The sequence below is a fragment of the Ailuropoda melanoleuca genome, chromosome X, assembly GCF_002007445.2.
Source record: "Ailuropoda melanoleuca isolate Jingjing chromosome X, ASM200744v2, whole genome shotgun sequence".
Classification (NCBI taxonomy): domain Eukaryota; kingdom Metazoa; phylum Chordata; class Mammalia; order Carnivora; family Ursidae; genus Ailuropoda; species Ailuropoda melanoleuca.
The window spans coordinates 112,626,578-112,643,702 of record NC_048238.1 but is presented as its reverse complement, the minus strand read 5'-3'; the positions used below and the strand labels follow the sequence as shown (position 1 = coordinate 112,643,702).

General features: G+C 36.7%; 1 protein-coding gene and 1 pseudogene across 3 annotated transcripts in view; both read right to left on the bottom strand.

The window, feature by feature from the left end:
* The window catches only part of SPRY3 (sprouty RTK signaling antagonist 3), a 151,841-nt gene that overhangs the window by 20,663 nt on the left and 114,053 nt on the right, over positions 1–17,125 (bottom strand). The gene's annotated exons all lie outside the window — the stretch shown is intronic.
* On the bottom strand, positions 10,266–10,883 carry LOC100464707 (annotated as a pseudogene).

Sequence of the window (17,125 nt, the reverse complement as noted above, 5' to 3'; positions counted from 1 at the left end):
CCCCCCTCTCTCTCTCTCTCTCTCCCTCCCTCTCTCTCCCTCTCTCTCTCTCTCTGTCTCTCCACCCTCCTCAACTTCAGGAACCTTATTCTTATTCTATTCCCTCTCCCCAGCTACCTTCTTTCCTCTATCTGGCCTCCTTTGTTTCTTCTGTTTCTAACTTTCTTTTCTTTCCTATTCCTCTTCTCTGCTTTCTTGGTGTCCTTCACTATCTCCTCTGGGCACTTTCCTCTTCATGTCTCCAGTTTTCTTTTCTTTTCTTTTTTTTTTTTTTAAGAATCTTTTAGGGACCTCCTCCCTCAGTAAGTCAAGAGAATATAGATGCCCTAAGGCTAACATGGGATATTTTGTTTACTCATTTTTAAATATTCCCAGCCTACACTTTCAATGCTATCCCGATCAAAATACCGAGGACATTTTTCAAAGAACTGGAACAAATAGTCCTTAAATTTGTATGGAAACAGAAAAGGCCCAGAATCTCCAAGGAATTGTTGAAAAGGAAAAACAAAGCTGGGGGCATCACAATGCCGGATTTCGAGCTGTACTACAAAGCTGTGATCACAAAGACAGCATGGTACTGGCACAAAAACAGACACATCGACCAATGGAACAGAATAGAGAACCCAGAAATGGACCCTCGGCTCTTTGGGCAACTAATCTTTGATAAAGCAGGAAAAAACATCCGGTGGAAAAAAGACAGTCTCTTCAATAAATGGTGCTGGGAAAATTGGACAGCTACATGCAAAAGAATGAAACTTGACCACTCTCTCACACCATACACAAAAATAAACTCCAAATGGATGAAAGACCTCAATGTGAGACAGGAATCCATCAAAATTCTAGAGGAGAACATAGGCAACAACTTCTATGACATCGGCCAGAGCAACCTTTTTCACGACACATCGCCAAAGGCAAGAGAAATAAAAGATAAAATGAACTTATGGGACTTTATCAGGATAAAGAGCTTCTGCACAGCCAAGGAAACAGTCAAAAAAACTAAGAGACAGCCCACGGAATGGGAGAATATATTTGCAAAGGACACCACAGATAAAGGACTGGTATCCAAGATCTACAAAGAACTTCTCAAACTCAATACACGAGAAACAAATAAACAAATCATAAAATGGGCAGAAGATATGAACAGACACTTTTCCAATGAAGACATACAAATGGCTAACAGACACATGAAAAAATGTTCAAAATCATTAGCCATCAGGGAAATTCAAATCAAAACCACACTGAGATACCACCTTACGCCAGTTAGAATGGCAAAGATAGACAAGGCAAGAAACAACAATTGTTGGAGAGGATGTGGAGAAAGGGGATCCCTCCTACATTGTTGGTGGGAATGCAAGTTGGTACAGCCACTCTGGAAAACAGTGTGGAGGTCCCTTAAAAAGTTAAAAATTGAACTACCCTATGACCCAGCCATTGCACTACTGGGTGTTTACCCCAAAGATACAGACGTAGTAAAGAGAAGGGCCATATGCACCCCAATGTTCATAGCTGCATTGTCCACAATAGCCAAATCATGGAAGGAGCCGAGATGCCCTTCAACAGATGACTGGATTAAGAAGCTGTGGTCCATATATACAATGGAATATTACTCAGCTATCAGAAAGAACGAATTCTCAACATTTGCTGCAACATGGACGGCACTGGAGGAGATAATGCTAAGTGAAATAAGTCAAGCAGAGAAAGACAATTATCATATGATTTCTCTCATCTATGGAACATAAGAACTAGGAGGATCGGTAGGGGAAGAAAGGGATAAAGAAAAGGGGGGTAATCAGAAGGGGGAATGAAACATGAGAGACTATGGACTATGAGAAACAAACTGAAGACTTCAGAGGGGAGGGGGTGGGGGAATGGGATAGACTGGTGATGGGTAGTAAGGAGGGCACGTATTGCATGGTGCACTGGGTGTTATACGCAACTAATGAAGCATCAAACTTTACATCGGAATCTGGGGATGTACTGTATGGTGATTAACACAATATAATAAAATAAAATTAAAAAAAAAAAAAAAGTAAAAGTATATTCCCAGCCTGGAGATAACTATGTCTGTCTCCTTACGTGCAAACTGACTGACACGTGATATTAATGAAATGCTGGCATCTGTTGAGCATTAACAGTGTATTGTTACTATTGTTCTAAATACTTTATACATATATTCCTCATAAAAATCCTCCAAGTTAAGGCACCAAAATCATCTCCATTTTAGGATGGGGCAACTGAGGCCAAGAGAACCAAAGGTAAGTTACCTTAGGTCAAACAGCAAATATGTAGCATAAATGAGATTTGAAGCTAGGCAGTCTGATTCCAGAGCTTATACACTTAACTTCCCTGCTATACTGTCTCTAGAGTAGGACTGATGTCTATTGCATGCCTTGTAAACAAAGAGGGAGCAAGGGAAGCAAATAAGGAGGGAAGGAAGAATGGGAAGGGTAACTGCATCTAATATAGCTTTCAGCTGACTGAGAAGATTGTACTCTTTTTAACTTTTGCTTTTACTAAAGCAAAATGTGAAGGAATTCAGAGAAACTGGAGTTAAACAGGAAAGAATTGGAAAGGGTTTTGCTTTCACTTTTTTACTAATTCTGAATCTTAGGCATTGATAATCTCTTTACTCTCCAGTTAGACTATGTGAGTTTATCAAGACCCAAACAATTTCTACAGTTTTATTGCAAATTCTGCCCCAATTACAGGAGTAAGCGATAGAGTGTTTATACCCGTACAATGGATTACAATTCAACAATACAAATGACTTGTTCTTCTCCACTACTGCTACCCAGCAGCCCATGATTATTATTTGAAACAGACTTCCTGAGCAACTTCGTTATCAAAAACACACATACAACACACACATACACACAAATTCAACTAGATGACAAGATACAAGATCACTATACAAAAATAAATTGTATTTCTATACACTAGCTATGAAGAGCCTGAAAATGAAATTAAGAAAACAGTTTCAGGGGCGCCTGCGTGCCTCAGTCGGTCAAGCGTCTGCCTTCGGCTCAGGTCATGATCTCAGGGTCCTGGGATCGAGCCCCATGTCAGGCTCAGTGCTCGGCAGGGAGCCTGCTTCTCCGTCTCCCTCTGCCACTCCTCCTGCTTGTGCTGTCTCTCGCACACTCTCTATCTCAAATAAATAAATAAAATATTTTTAAAAAAGAAAACAATTTCACTTAAAAGAGCATCACAAAGGATAAAATATTTAGGATTAAATTTAACAAAAGAAGTGCAAGACATAGACACTGGAAAATACAAAATATTGTTGAAAAAAATTGAAGACCTAAATAAATGAAAAGGCATTCCGTGTTCATGGATCAGAAAACTTAAGTCTTCTTATCAGACTTGTTAGTCTTATTAAGATGGCAATACTCCCCAACAGATTCAACACAATCCCTATCAAAATCCTACCTGGATTGTTTTGTAAAAGTTGATGAATCCAAAAATTTATATAGAAATTCAAGGGGGCACAGAATAACAAAAACAATCTTGAAAAGGATAAAATAGGAGTACTCAATCTTTCTAACTTCAAAACTTACTACAAAACTGTAGGAATCAAAGCAGTGTGGTACTGGCATAAGAATAGACATATATATATATATATATATATATCGATGCAGTAGAATTGGGAGTCCAGAAATAACCCCTTACATTTATGGTCAACTGATTTTCTATAAGAGTGTCAGGACAATTCAATGGGGGAAAAGAATAGTCTTTACAACAAATGGCACTGGGACAACCAAATAGTTACATGTAAAAGAATGAAGTTGGACCTCTACTCCAAACTATACACACAAATCAACTCCAAATGGATTATCAACACAATGTATGAGCTAAAACTACATACAGCACTCTTAGAAATAAGCATAGGAGTAAATCTTTATGACCTCAGATTGGGCAAAATTTCCTTAGATACAATGACAAAAGCACAAATGACAAAACAAAAAAATAGATAAATCACACTTCTCCAAAATAAAAACTTTTTTTGCTACCAAACATACCGTCAAGAAAGTGAAAATACAACACACAGAATGGGATAAAATGTTCTCAAACCATGTATCTGATAAGGAACTTCTATCCACAATAGATTAAAAAAATCTTTAAACTCAACAACAAAAATGAATAACTAAATTTAAAAAATGGGAGAAGGATTTGAATAGACATACAAATAGCAAATGTGTGCATGAAAAGATGCTCAACATCATTGGTTATTAGGAAAATGCAAACCAAAACACAATTAGTTACCTCCTCTTACCAACTAGGATGGCTAAAATCAAAACAACAGACAATAAAAAGTGTTGACAGAGATGTGGAGAAATTGAAAGCCTCATATACTGATGGCAAGATTGTAAAATGGTGCACTTTGGAAAATAGTTTGAAACTCAAAATGTTAAACATGAATTTATATGATATAGAAATTCTATTTCTAAATATGTATCCAAAAGAATTGAAAACCTACATCCATGCAAAAACCTGTATACAATAGCAGCATTATTTAGCATAGCCAAAGGTAGAAACAACCCAAACATCCAACAACCTGATGACTGGGTGAATAAAATGTTGTATATACACACGATGGAATATTGTTCAGCCACAAAAAGGAATGTGGTATTGATTCATGCTACGATGTGGATGAACCTTTAAAACATCACAATAAATGAAAGAAATCAGAAGCAAAAGGCCACATATTGTATGATTCCGTTTATATTAAAATGTAATCTCTGACTGATAGACATTTAGAATGTTTTCAGGATTTTTTGTATTACAGACAACACTGCAATAAATACCTTTACATATATTTTTGGATATTTGAGCTAGTCTATTTGTAGGATAAATTTCTAAAGTGAAAATGCTGGGACAAAGAATACATGTATTTTAATTTTATTTAATATTACCAAATTGTTCTCCAAAAAACTGGCACCAATTTACACTGCCACCAAGAGTTTAGAAGAATGCTCTTTTTCTAACATTCTTGCTAACAAAGTATATCACATTTCTTGACATCTTTCCTTCTGAAAAATAAAAAATAATATTGTGGATTTTCAAAAACAGTAAGAGTCAACATATTTGCATATAAATATTGGCTATTTGTATGTATCAATCTGAGAACTGCATTTGTATATTCTTTGTCCATTTTTCTATTGAGTTGTGTTTTCATTATGGACCTGTAAGAACTTAATATATACATTTAAATATTAATAGATAAATATTAAGGCAATTAGACCTTTAGCATAAACATACATTTTTTTATCAGTTTCCAATTGGCCTTTTAACTTCATTTATAATAATTCATGCTTTGCAAGTATTTTAAATTGTTATGTAGTCAAACTGACTGATCTTTTTTGTTATGGGATTATAACTTCTGGGTTTTGCACCATATCTCCCCATTTTTTTAAAGATTTTATTTATTTATTTATTTGAGAGAGAGAGAGGCAGCGAGAGAGGGAACACAAGCAGGGGGAGTGGAAGAGGGAGAAGCAGGCTGTCTGCCAAGCGGGGACCCCGACGCGGGGCTCGATCCCAGAATGCTGGGATCATGACCCAAGCCGAGGGCAGACAATTAATGACTGAGCCACCCAGGCGTCCCCCCCCACCATGTTTTCTTCTAGTAATTTTATATTTGGATGATTTCATATTTTTTGATGTATCTTCAATCTATTTGAAATTATTTTGCTGTATGAATGAGTTAGTGATCCAGCAGAGCTACACCTGTGCAGTGCATAGTTTATGCACTGCACAAAGGTGACTTGAAGAGAGTATTTTCTCTGACTTTAGAGTTTAAATTTTTTACTAAAATCTGTCTAGGTATGTGCCATTCTTCCCATTCTTCCTGCTTGAGACTTGGTGGACTATTTATTTAATGTATTTTAAAAATTTTAATTTCAGTATACAGTGTTATATTAGTTTCAGGTGTACAATATAGTGATTTGGCAATTGTAAACATAACTCAGTGCTCATCATGTTAAGTGTATTCTTAATCCCCTTCACCTATTTCACCCATCTCTCCTCCCCCCACCCCGCCCTCTGGTAACTATCAGTTTGTTCTCTATAGCTAGCAGTCTGTTTTTTGGTTTATCTCTTTTTCCTTTGCTTGTTTGTCTACTTTCTTAAATTCCATATATGAGTGAAATAATATAGTATTTGTATTTAACTGAATGATATATTTCACTTAGCATTATATTCTCTAGATCCATTCATGTTGTTGCAAATAGGAAGATTTCATTCTTGTTTATGGCTGAATAATATTCCATTGTGTGTATATCTTCTTTATCCATTCATCTATCAATGGACACTAGGCTGCTTCCATAATTTGGCTATTGTAAATAATGTCGCAATAAACATAGGGGTGCATGTATCTTCTTGAATTACTGTTTTCATATTCTTTAGGTAAAGACCCAGTAGGGGAGTCCCTAGGTCATGTAGTGATTCTATTTTTAAATTTTTTGAAGAACGTCCATCATGTTCTCCAGAGTAGCTTCACCAGTTTGCATTCCCACTAACAGCACAGGAGGGTTTCACCATCCTTGCCAGCACTTGTTGCTTGTGATTTTGATTTTCACCATTCTGACAGGTGCGAGGTGATATCTCATGGCAATTTTGATTTGCATTTCCCTGATAATGAATAATGTTGAGCATCTTTTCAAGTGTCTGTTGGCCATCTGTATGTTTCCTTTGGAGAAATGTGTGTTCATGTCCTCTGCCCATTTTTAAATTGGATTATTTGTTTTTGGGGTGTTGAGTTGTATAAGTTCTTTATAAATATTGGATACTAACCATTTATTAGATACATCATTTGCAAGTATTTTCTCCCATTCAGTAGGTTGTTTTTTAGTTTTGTTGATTGTTTCCTTCACTGTACAGAAGCTTTTTATTTTGATGTAGCCCCAATACTTTATTTTACTTTTTTGCTTTTGTTTCCTTTGTCTCAGGAGACATATCTAGAAAAATGTTCCTATGGCTGATGTCAGAGAAATCACTGCCTGTGATCTTGTCTAGGATTCTTATGGTTTCAGGTCTCACATTTTAGTTCCTTAATCTGTTTTGAGTTTATTTTTACGTATGTTGTGAGAAAGTGGTCCAGTTTTATTGTTTTACATGTAGCTCTCCAGTTTTCCCGACAGTTAAAGAGACTGTCTTTTTTCTGTGCATATTCCTGCCTCCTTTGTTAAAGAATAATTAACCATATAATCCTAGGTTTATTGCTGGTCTTTCTATTCTGTTCCATTAGTCTATTTGTCCATTTTTGTGCTAGTGCCACACTGTTTTCACTACTACAGCTTTTTAGTATATCTTGAAATCTGGGATTGTGATCCCTCTGGTTTTGTTCTTCTTTTTCAAGTTGCTTTGGCTACTCAGGATCTTTTGTGCTTCCATACAAACATTAGGATTGTTTGTTCTAGCTCAATGAAAAATGTATTGTTACTTTTATAGAAATCACAATAAATCTGTAGATTGCTTTGGGTAGTATGGGCATTTTAACAATATTAGTTCTTCTAATCAATGGACATGGAATATCTTTCCATTTGTGTCATCTTCAATTTCTTTCATCAAAGTTTTATAACTTTCAGACTACAGGTCTTACACCCCCTTGGTTAGTTTATTCCTAGGTATTTTATTATTTTGGGTGCAATTGTAAATGAGATTGATTCCTTAATTTCTTTCTGCAACTTCATTATTACTGTATAGAATTGCAATGGATTTCTGAATATTGATTTTGTATCCGATGATCTTCTGAATTCATTTATTAGTTCTAGTAGTTTTTTGGTGGAGTCTTTAGGGTTTTCTATATAGAATATCATGTCATTTGCAAAGGGTGAAATTGTATGTCTCCCTTACCAGTTTGGATGCCTTTTATTTCTTTTTATTGTCTGATTGTTGTGTCTAGGACTTCCAGTACTATGTTGATTAAACGTGGTGATAGTAGACATCTTTGTCTTGTTCCTGAGCTTAGGGGCAAAGCTCTCAGTTTTTCATCATTGAGTATGATGTTAGTTGTGGGTTTTTCACATATGGACTTTATTATGTTTCCTCTAAGCCTACTTTGTTGGAGGTTTTTATCATGAATGGATGTTGCTCTTTGTCTAATGTTTTTTCTGCATCCTTTGAAATGAAAATATGCTTTCTCTTGATGTGATCTATCACATTGATTGATTTGCAAATATTGAAACAGACTTGTATCCCAGGAATAGATCCTACTTGATCATGGTGAGTGATTTTTTTAATGTGTTGTTGGATTCAGTTTGCTGATATTTTGTTGAGGACTTTTGCATCTATGTTCATCAGAGATATTGGCTTGTAGTTCTCTTTTTTTGTAGTGTCTTTATCTAGTTTTGGTGTCCGGGTAATGATGGCCTTATAGAATGAATTTGAAAGCTTTCCTTCCTTTTTTATTTTTTGGAAATATTTGAGTAAAATAAGTGTTAACTCTTCTGTAAATGTTGGGCAGAATTCCCTTATGAAGCAGTCTGGTCCTGGACTTTTGTTTGTAGGGTGTTCATTGGGAGTTTTTCAATTACTGATTCAATTTTTTTTTACCATTTCTCTGATTATTGAGATTATGACATACTAAATACTTTTTTTAAATTATGATATGTTAGTCATCATACACGACATCATTAGTTTTTGGTGTAGTGTTCCATGATTCATTGTTTGTGTATAACACTCAGTGTTCCATGCAATACGTGTCCTGATTCGATTTTATTGCTGGTAATCTGTATGTTAAATTTTCTATTTCTTCCTGATTGTTTGGGAGGTTATATGTTTCCAAGAATTTATCCATTTCTTCTAGGTTGCCCAATTTGTTGGCATATAATTTTTCATAATATTCTCATAAACCTTTGCATTTCTGTGGCGTTGGTTTTTATTTCTCCTCTTTCATTTCTGATTTTGTTTATTTGAGCCCTATCCCTTTTTTTTATGATTCTGCTTACAGGTTTATCAAGTTTGTTTGTTGTTTTTTTGCTTCTTGTATTGCTTGAAACTTCCCTTAGAATTGCTGTTGCTGCATCCCAAAGATTTTGGACTGTTGTGTTTTCATTTTCATTTGTTTCCATGTAATTTTTGATTACCTCTCTGAGATCTTGTTTGACCCATTCACTGTTTGGTAGCATGTTACTTAACGGCCATGTATTTGTGCTCTTTCCAGATTTTTTTCATGTGGTTGATTTCTAGTTTCATAGCATTATGATGAAAAGATGCATGGTATGACTTTCATCCTTTTGTATTTACTGAGACTTGCTTTGGGGCCGAATGTGTGACCTATTATGGAGAATGCTCCATGCACGATTGGAAAGAATGCGTATTCTGCTGTTTTAGGATGGACTGTTCTGAATATATGTTAGACCCCATCTGGTCCAATGTGTCATTCAAAGCCCCTTTTCCTTGTTGATTTTCTGATTAAATAATCTGTCCATTGATGTAAGTGGGGTGTTCAAGGCTCCTACTACTATTGTACTACCATCAATTAGTTCTCTTATGATTGTTATTAACTGTTCTATGTATTTGGGTGCTCCCATTATGGCTTCATATTTACAATTGTTATATCTTCTTTTTGGATTGTCCCCTTTATGATTATATAGTGACCTTCTTTGTCTCTTGTTACAGTCTTCTTTTTAAAGTCTATTTTGTTCAATATAAGTATTGCTGCCTCAGCTTTCTTTTCACTTCCATCTGCGTGATAAATGCTTTTCATCCCTTCACTTTTAATCTGCAGGTGTCTTTAGTTCTAAAATGGGTCTCAGGGTGCCTAGATTAGTTATGTATTCAACTCTTGGTTTTGGCTCAGGTCATGATATCATGAGTTGTGGGATTGAGACCCACACCCACATCAGACTCCATGTTCAGTGGGGAGTCTGCTTGAAGATTCTCTCCCTCTGCCCCACTCTCTTTCTCTCTCAAATAAATAAATCTTTAAAAATAATTTAAAATAGGTCTTTTTTAAAAGACTAAAATAAAATAAAATAATAAAATAAAATAAAATGGGTCTCTTGTAGGCAACATATAGATGGGTCTTGATTTTTTTATCCATTCTGTCACCCTATGTCCTTTGATTGGAGCATTTAGTCCATTTATATTATATTATATTATATTATATTATATTATTTATTTATTTTCCTAGGCAAAGAACTTTATTAACCTTGTTTCTAACTTTATTCCCAGGCTTCTTCAGCCTAATTAGCTGCAAATAATCAATTGTGTATAAGCAAAAACTGAAAAGAGTTGCAGTGTCCAAAGGGCTTGGGCTTAAAAATATTAGAGATCTAGATTTTATCAGATCCATGAACGAAATTTTAAAAAGCAGTCATAATATAAAATAGCAGCTCCCAGTAACTTCTTCAAGTTTTATCTTCTTCAGAAGTTGACTCAATTCAGTTTGCTTCATTCTTGGAAGCTTCATCAAAATTCTCCACAAGATCTGGAACTTCATCATCGTCATCCTCTCCGGTAGCAAGTGGTGCTTTTCCATCCACAGATTGGGCAGAGCTTCAGCCAGTCTCCGTAAACTAGTCAGACTGTCTGCACCCAGTGGGTTTAAGATACTGGGTAGCATTTCCGTCAGCTGCTTTGTCTCAGCATGGCCTGAAATGGTGAAAGTGTTCGCGGCGAGCGATGCCTGAGCTTTGGGGTTATTACAATGGATCACGGTCTTGGTTTGTGAACATGTTCACTTCTTCAATACCAGAGATATTGTTTACCCCTAACTTCTTTAAGGAGAACTGAAGTTTTTTATCACCTGCTGTAGCCGTTCTATGAACCACCTTCTTCTTTTGGCGAGCAGTTCCTTTCCCACCAATGCGCACTTGTGCTTGCAGTTTGGTGAGTTTCTTCTGATTCATGATAGTTTCTTTCATCGTGTTGTAGCGGAAATGGGACGGCGCGGGGGAATAGGATTGGCACTCAGAGGGTCTCGGGTGGACCAGCTGAGATTAGATGCACACAAGCAGGGACGCAAGATGGCAGCTAGTCCATTTATATTTAAAGTAATTATTGATAGGTATGTATTTATTAGCATTTTGTTTCTTGTTTTGTGGTTGTTTCTGTAGTTCTCTGCTCCTTTCTTCTCCTACTCTCTCTTCTCATAGTTTGTTGGCTTTCTTTAGTGGTATATTTGGATTTCTTTGTCTTTATTTTTTGCATATCTATTACTGGCTTTTTATTTGTGATTACCTTTATGTTTGTGTATAACATCTTATGCACATAGCAGTCTATATTAAATTGATGATTGCTTAAGTGCAAACCCATTATTTGCTCCTCTCCTCACTTCCATGTGTTAGGTGTATGCTATCATATTTTACATCCTTTTATTTTCCGAATCCCTTGACTGATTTTTACAGATATACTTATTTTTACTGTTTTTGTGTTTCTTTTCTTACTCCTACTTATGGTCTTTCCTTTTCACTCAAGGAGTCCACTTTTACATTTCTTGTAGAGCTGGTTTGATGGTCATGAACTCCTTTAGTTTTTGTTTGTTTGGGAAACTTTTTATTGCTCCTTCTATTCTGAATGATAGCCTTGCTGGATAGAGTATTCTTGGCTGCAGATTTTTCTCTTTCAGCACTTTGAATATGTCATGCCATATGCCACATCCCTCTGGCCTGCCAAGTTTTGGTGAAAAATCAGCTTATAGCCTTATGGGTTTTTTTTTTTATTTAACTGTCTTGTCTCTTGCTGCTTTAAAAATTCTCTATCATTACTTTTTGCCATTTTAATTACTATTTTTCTTAGTGTGGACCTCCTTGGGTTGATTTCCTTGGGGACTCTGTGACTCCTGGATCTGGACTCTTGTTTCTTTTCCCAGATTCAAGAAGTTTCCAGCCATTATTTATTCAAATAAAATTTGTGTTCCCTTTTCTCATCTCCTTCTGATATCTGTATAACGTGGGTATTATTATGCTTGATGGTGACACTGAATTCCCTGTCTGGTTTCATTTTTTATTTATTTTTCTCTCTTCAGCATGATTGCTTTCCATTACTCTGTCCTCCAGGTCACTGATCCATCCTTCTACTGCCTCTAGTCTACTATTTATTCCACCTAATGTATTTTTAATTTCAGTTATTGAGTTCTTCATCTCTGATTGGTTCCTTTTTTATATTTTCTATCTCTTTGTTAAGGGTCTCACTGAAGTTCTCCACTCTTAAGTCCAGTGAGTATCTTTATGACCATTATTTTACATTTTCCATTAGGCATATTACTTATCTTGGTTTTGCTTACCTCTCTTGCTGTGATTTTGTCTTGTTCTTGCATTTGGAACATATTCCTCTGTCTCTTCATTTTGTCTAACTCTCCATGTCTGTTTCTATGTGTTCAGAAAGTCAGCTACTTCTCCTGCTCTAGAAAGTAGTGACCTTATGGAGAAAAGGTCCTGTAGTGTCCTGCAGTGCAGTGCGCTGAAGAACCTGGTACTTCAAGAGTATCTACTATGTGCGTTGAGTGTGCTCTACTGTTGTGGGCTCTACTGAGCTACATTTGCCTTTAGTCCAGCCATCTGAAATGGTTCCCATTGCTTGCTGTGGACAGGGTTTGTTCCCTGTGTTGTTTATGGGCCAGTCTGGGGTTGCCTTGGACTTGAGGTTAGTCAGGCCAGGCATTTGCTATAGATGCAGTAACACTGAACTGCAGGGCATTTTTCCCTGAGAAGTTTTTGTGGGTGGGCAGGGCCTGCAATCAGATGTCTGCCCCTAGCCCACTGCTTGGACTGCAGTCAGACTGGTGTGTGTTGTTATCTTCCCCTTTCCCCAGGGTAGGAGTCACTTTGGCACGATCCCGGCCCTTGCCAGGGCTGCTTGCACACTCTAGGCTTGTGACACTACTTTGGATGGGCTCTGGCCAAAGGCATATTGGAGGGAACAGGTCTGCAGGAGAACATGGGGGTGGGGTACATGGTGCCATCAAGGTCTATTTCAGTCTGCTGTGGGATGGGACCTGCACCTGCTGGGAACCAAGGCAGGCCAGGTTGGAGAGGGCAGATTCACAGAATTGTGCACATGGGCAGAACATATGGTGTTAACAAGATTTGTGCAGATCTGCTCTGTGAGGGGAACTGAAGCAGCTTTAGAAAACATGGGGCCAGAGGGAGCATGTCACAAGAGAACATGGGAGTAGGGTACACTGTTAGCAAGTTAGGTAGTGAGTGTTGGCATTGTGCTGTTCCCTGCAGGTGTGCATGTGTCAAGGTGGGACACTGGAAAGGAAATGGCACTGCCAGCTCCTTCGTTTCTGGAGAAGTCTCCCAGTGATCCCTGCTCCTCCAGCACATGCTCTGAAGTTAGTAAATAAACCTCCTTCCCGTATACCCTAGGTGTTTTTCAAACTGCTGCTTCTTGATGTATCTTATCAGGTCTGTCGATTGTGCTATCTCTTTAAGGTGGGGACTCAATTTCCTATCACTCAGAGCAAAGCCCATTGATTTTTAATGTTTCAGGTGTTAAGCCCCACTAATTATAAGAACTCTTGAAATTTGGCCCCTCTGATTTTCAAAGCCAAATGTTATGTGGATTCATCTCCCACCTGTGGGTTCCCCATGCCTGGGGTGCCTGGAGTGAGTGTCTGTTTTTGTCCCCTCTCCATGCCCAAAGCATCCCTCCTTCCTGTGGGCAGTCTTGAGGATCTCTTTAGCTTCTGACTGTATCTCTGTCCTTTCTACCCTCTTTGATGTGGCCTCTTCTCTACATTTAGCTGTGGAGAGTCTCTTCTGCCAGTCTTTGGATCATTTTCTGGGTTGGTTACATTGATGTGGTGTTATCTAGTTGTATCCATGGGACGAGGTGAGCTTAGGGTCTTCCTACTCCACCATTTTCTCCAGAAATCCCCTTGGTGGACTCTTTAAATCGGAAGATATAAGTCATTCTTCAATTGAAGGACATTTTAGCACAGTATTTCTTTGATTCCTTCTTCTTTTTTCCTTCCTCTCTCTCCTTTCCTTTCCTTTCCTTTCCTCCCGTCCCCTCCCCTCTCCTCTCTTCTCCTTTCCTTTCCTTTTCTTTCTGTCTTTCTGTCTGCCTATATCTGTCTCTCCTTTAACTTCCCTCTGTTCCCTCCCTTTCCTTTCTGGAACTCTCATAAATAAATGTTGGGATTCTCAGGAAGATCTGCATGTCTCTGAATTTTTCTTATTTCATTTTTTGCTTTTTTGTGTTGCATCTTGGGGGAATCTCTGTGTTCAATCTTCAACTAAAGTATAACTCTAGTTTTAGGTGTATGCATACTTACTCCTTTAATAACAGGTACATTTTTGACAATTATGTTTTTAATTTCTAAAAATATCTATTGTAAATGTTTGTCGTATTGTGTCTGACCAACATATCACGAATGGCCTTTTGATATCTGGGAAATTCTTACATTATAATTTTTACCTATCAAATGCAAAAGTCAAAACTCAAACTTCTAGTCTGTGTTGAAGCTAAGATGTGACTTAATGTCTACCAATCAGATGCCCTGGCATGAAAGTTTGATTTGGAATTGCAGACATGAATAAAGTGGTACTGTGTGGTTTCTATTTTGCTGGAATAGGTAGTAGTGAAGGAACTTGGCTTTGAAGGATGGCAGAGATTGCAAGGTCAAGTTCTTAATAAAGTAGTGGCATCAGTGCTGGCAGCAGTAGCTGTTGCAGTAAAGTCAATTTGTTGGCATATAATGCAGGAGCAACAGTTTTTCAAATCAGGCCAGTTCTGTGGCATTGGCCCTGGGCAATTGTTTCTGGAAACTGAGCCTCATAATTGGTTTTCCAGCTTTCCTTTAATAAATAACTGCACTCTGTATATAGTCTCAATTTTAACTTCCCCTTTCTCAAGCCATTTTCCCCTATCTTTTTTGTTCACTCCTTGTAATGCCCCAATTTCAACATTTTTTTGACCCTTCTAGGAAGTCCAATCCATTGACCTTTTAGTACTACTTTCCTTTTTATAACTTTGTATTTCATGATCCACTATTAACATAACTCCCAAGCATATACCATTAACTCCTTTGCTCTTCTTTCCATTCACTATACTATCTTTCAGAATAGAATGAGAGATAGTTTCCAAGGCAAACAAAACCTAAGGAGTTTGTGACCACTAAACAGCTCTGTAAGAAATATTAAAAGGGACTCTTTGAGTGGAAAGAAGATACCAAAAATGACACTATAAAGGTAGGAAATACAAAGCAGTGAAAATGAATATTTCTACAAAAAAAATCAGTCAAGGAACTCACACAATAAAGAATATAAAATATAACAAGATATACCTAAAACATGGGGAGGAGAAAAGAGAATGGGGTCAATTTAAATGACCATCAACTTAACATAGACTTTTACTATATGCAGATGTTATATACAAACCTAATGGCAACCATATATCAAAAACCACTAATAAATATGCAAAGAATAAAGAGAAATAAAATATACACTAAAGAAAATCATCAAATCAGAAAGACAAGAAAGGATCAGAGAAAATCTTCAGAAACAACCACAAAACAAGTAAGAAAATGGCACTAAATACATATCTATCAATAATTACTCTGAAAGTAAGTGGACTAAGCACTCCAAATGGAAGACATGGGGTGACAGAATGAATAAGAAAAGAAGACCCATTTATATGCTGCCTACAAGAGACTCATTTTCTTTTTTCATTTTTTAACATCTTATTTTATTTAAATTTCAGTTAACATGTAGTACATCATTAGTATCAGATGTAGAGTTCAGTTATTCATCAGTTGCTCATAACACCCGGTTCTTATTACATCATATGCCCTCGTTAATCCCCATCACCCAGTTACCCATCCCCTCACCAACCTCCCCTCCAGCAACCCTCACTTTGTTTCCTATAGTAAAGAGTCTTATGGTTTGTTTCTCTCTCTCTGATTCTGTCTTATTTTATTTTTTCCTCCCTTCCCCTATGATCCTGTTTTATTTCTTAAATTCCCCTATGAGTGAAACCATATGATAGTTGTCTTTCTCTGATTGACTTGTTTTGCTTAGCATAAAACCCTCCAGTTCCATCCACGTCATTGTAAATGGTAAGATTTCAACCTTTTTGTTGGCTGAGTAATAATCCATTGTATATATTTACCACATCTTTATCCATTAAACCTAAAGACACCTGCAGAATCAAAGTGAGATGATGAAGAAATATTTACTATGCAATGGATGTCAAAAGAAAACCAGAGTAGCAATACTTATTTTGGGAAAAATGGACTTTAAAACAAAGACTGTAACAGGAGACAAGGACACCATAAAATAATAAAGGGGACAACAGATATATAACAGAAGATATAACAATTGTAAATATTTCAACACTCAACACAGGAGCAACAAATTCATCGTACAAGTAAAACAAACATAAAGGAACTAATAATAGTAATGCAAAAATAGTAGGGGACTTTAACACCCCACTTACATCAATGGACAGAGCTTCTAAACAGAAAATCAACAAGGAAACAATGGCTTTGAATGACACACTGGAACAGATGGATTTAACAGATATATTCAGAACATTCCATCCTAAAACAGAATACACATTCTTTTCAACTGCACATGGAACATTCCCCAGAATAGATCAAATGCTAGTCCACAAAACAAGCCTCAACAAATTCAAGAAGATCAAAATCATGCCATGTACCTTTTATGACCACAATGCTATGAACCAGAAGTCAACCACAAGAAAAAAATCTGGAAAGATCACAAATACATGGAGGTTAAATAGCATGTCACTAAACAATGAATGGCTGAACCATGAAATAAAAGAAGAAATTTTTAAAAATACATGGAAACAAATGAAAATTAAGACATAATTGTCCCAAACCTGTGGGATGCAGCAAAAACATTCTAAGAGGTAAGTTTATAGAAATACATGACTACCTCAAGAATCAAGAAAAATCTCAAATAAACAATCTCACATTGCACTAAAGGGACTAGAAAAAGAACAACAAAGAACCCAAATTCACCACAAGAAAGGAAGTAATAAGAGAGCAGAAATAAATGACATAGAAACTAAAAAAACAATGGAACAGATCAATGAAACCAGGACATGGTTCTTTGAAAAAAAAACAACAAAATTTATAAACCTCTAGCTAGACTTATCAAGAAAAAAAACAGAAAGGAATCAAATAAATAAAATTACAAAGAGAGAGGAG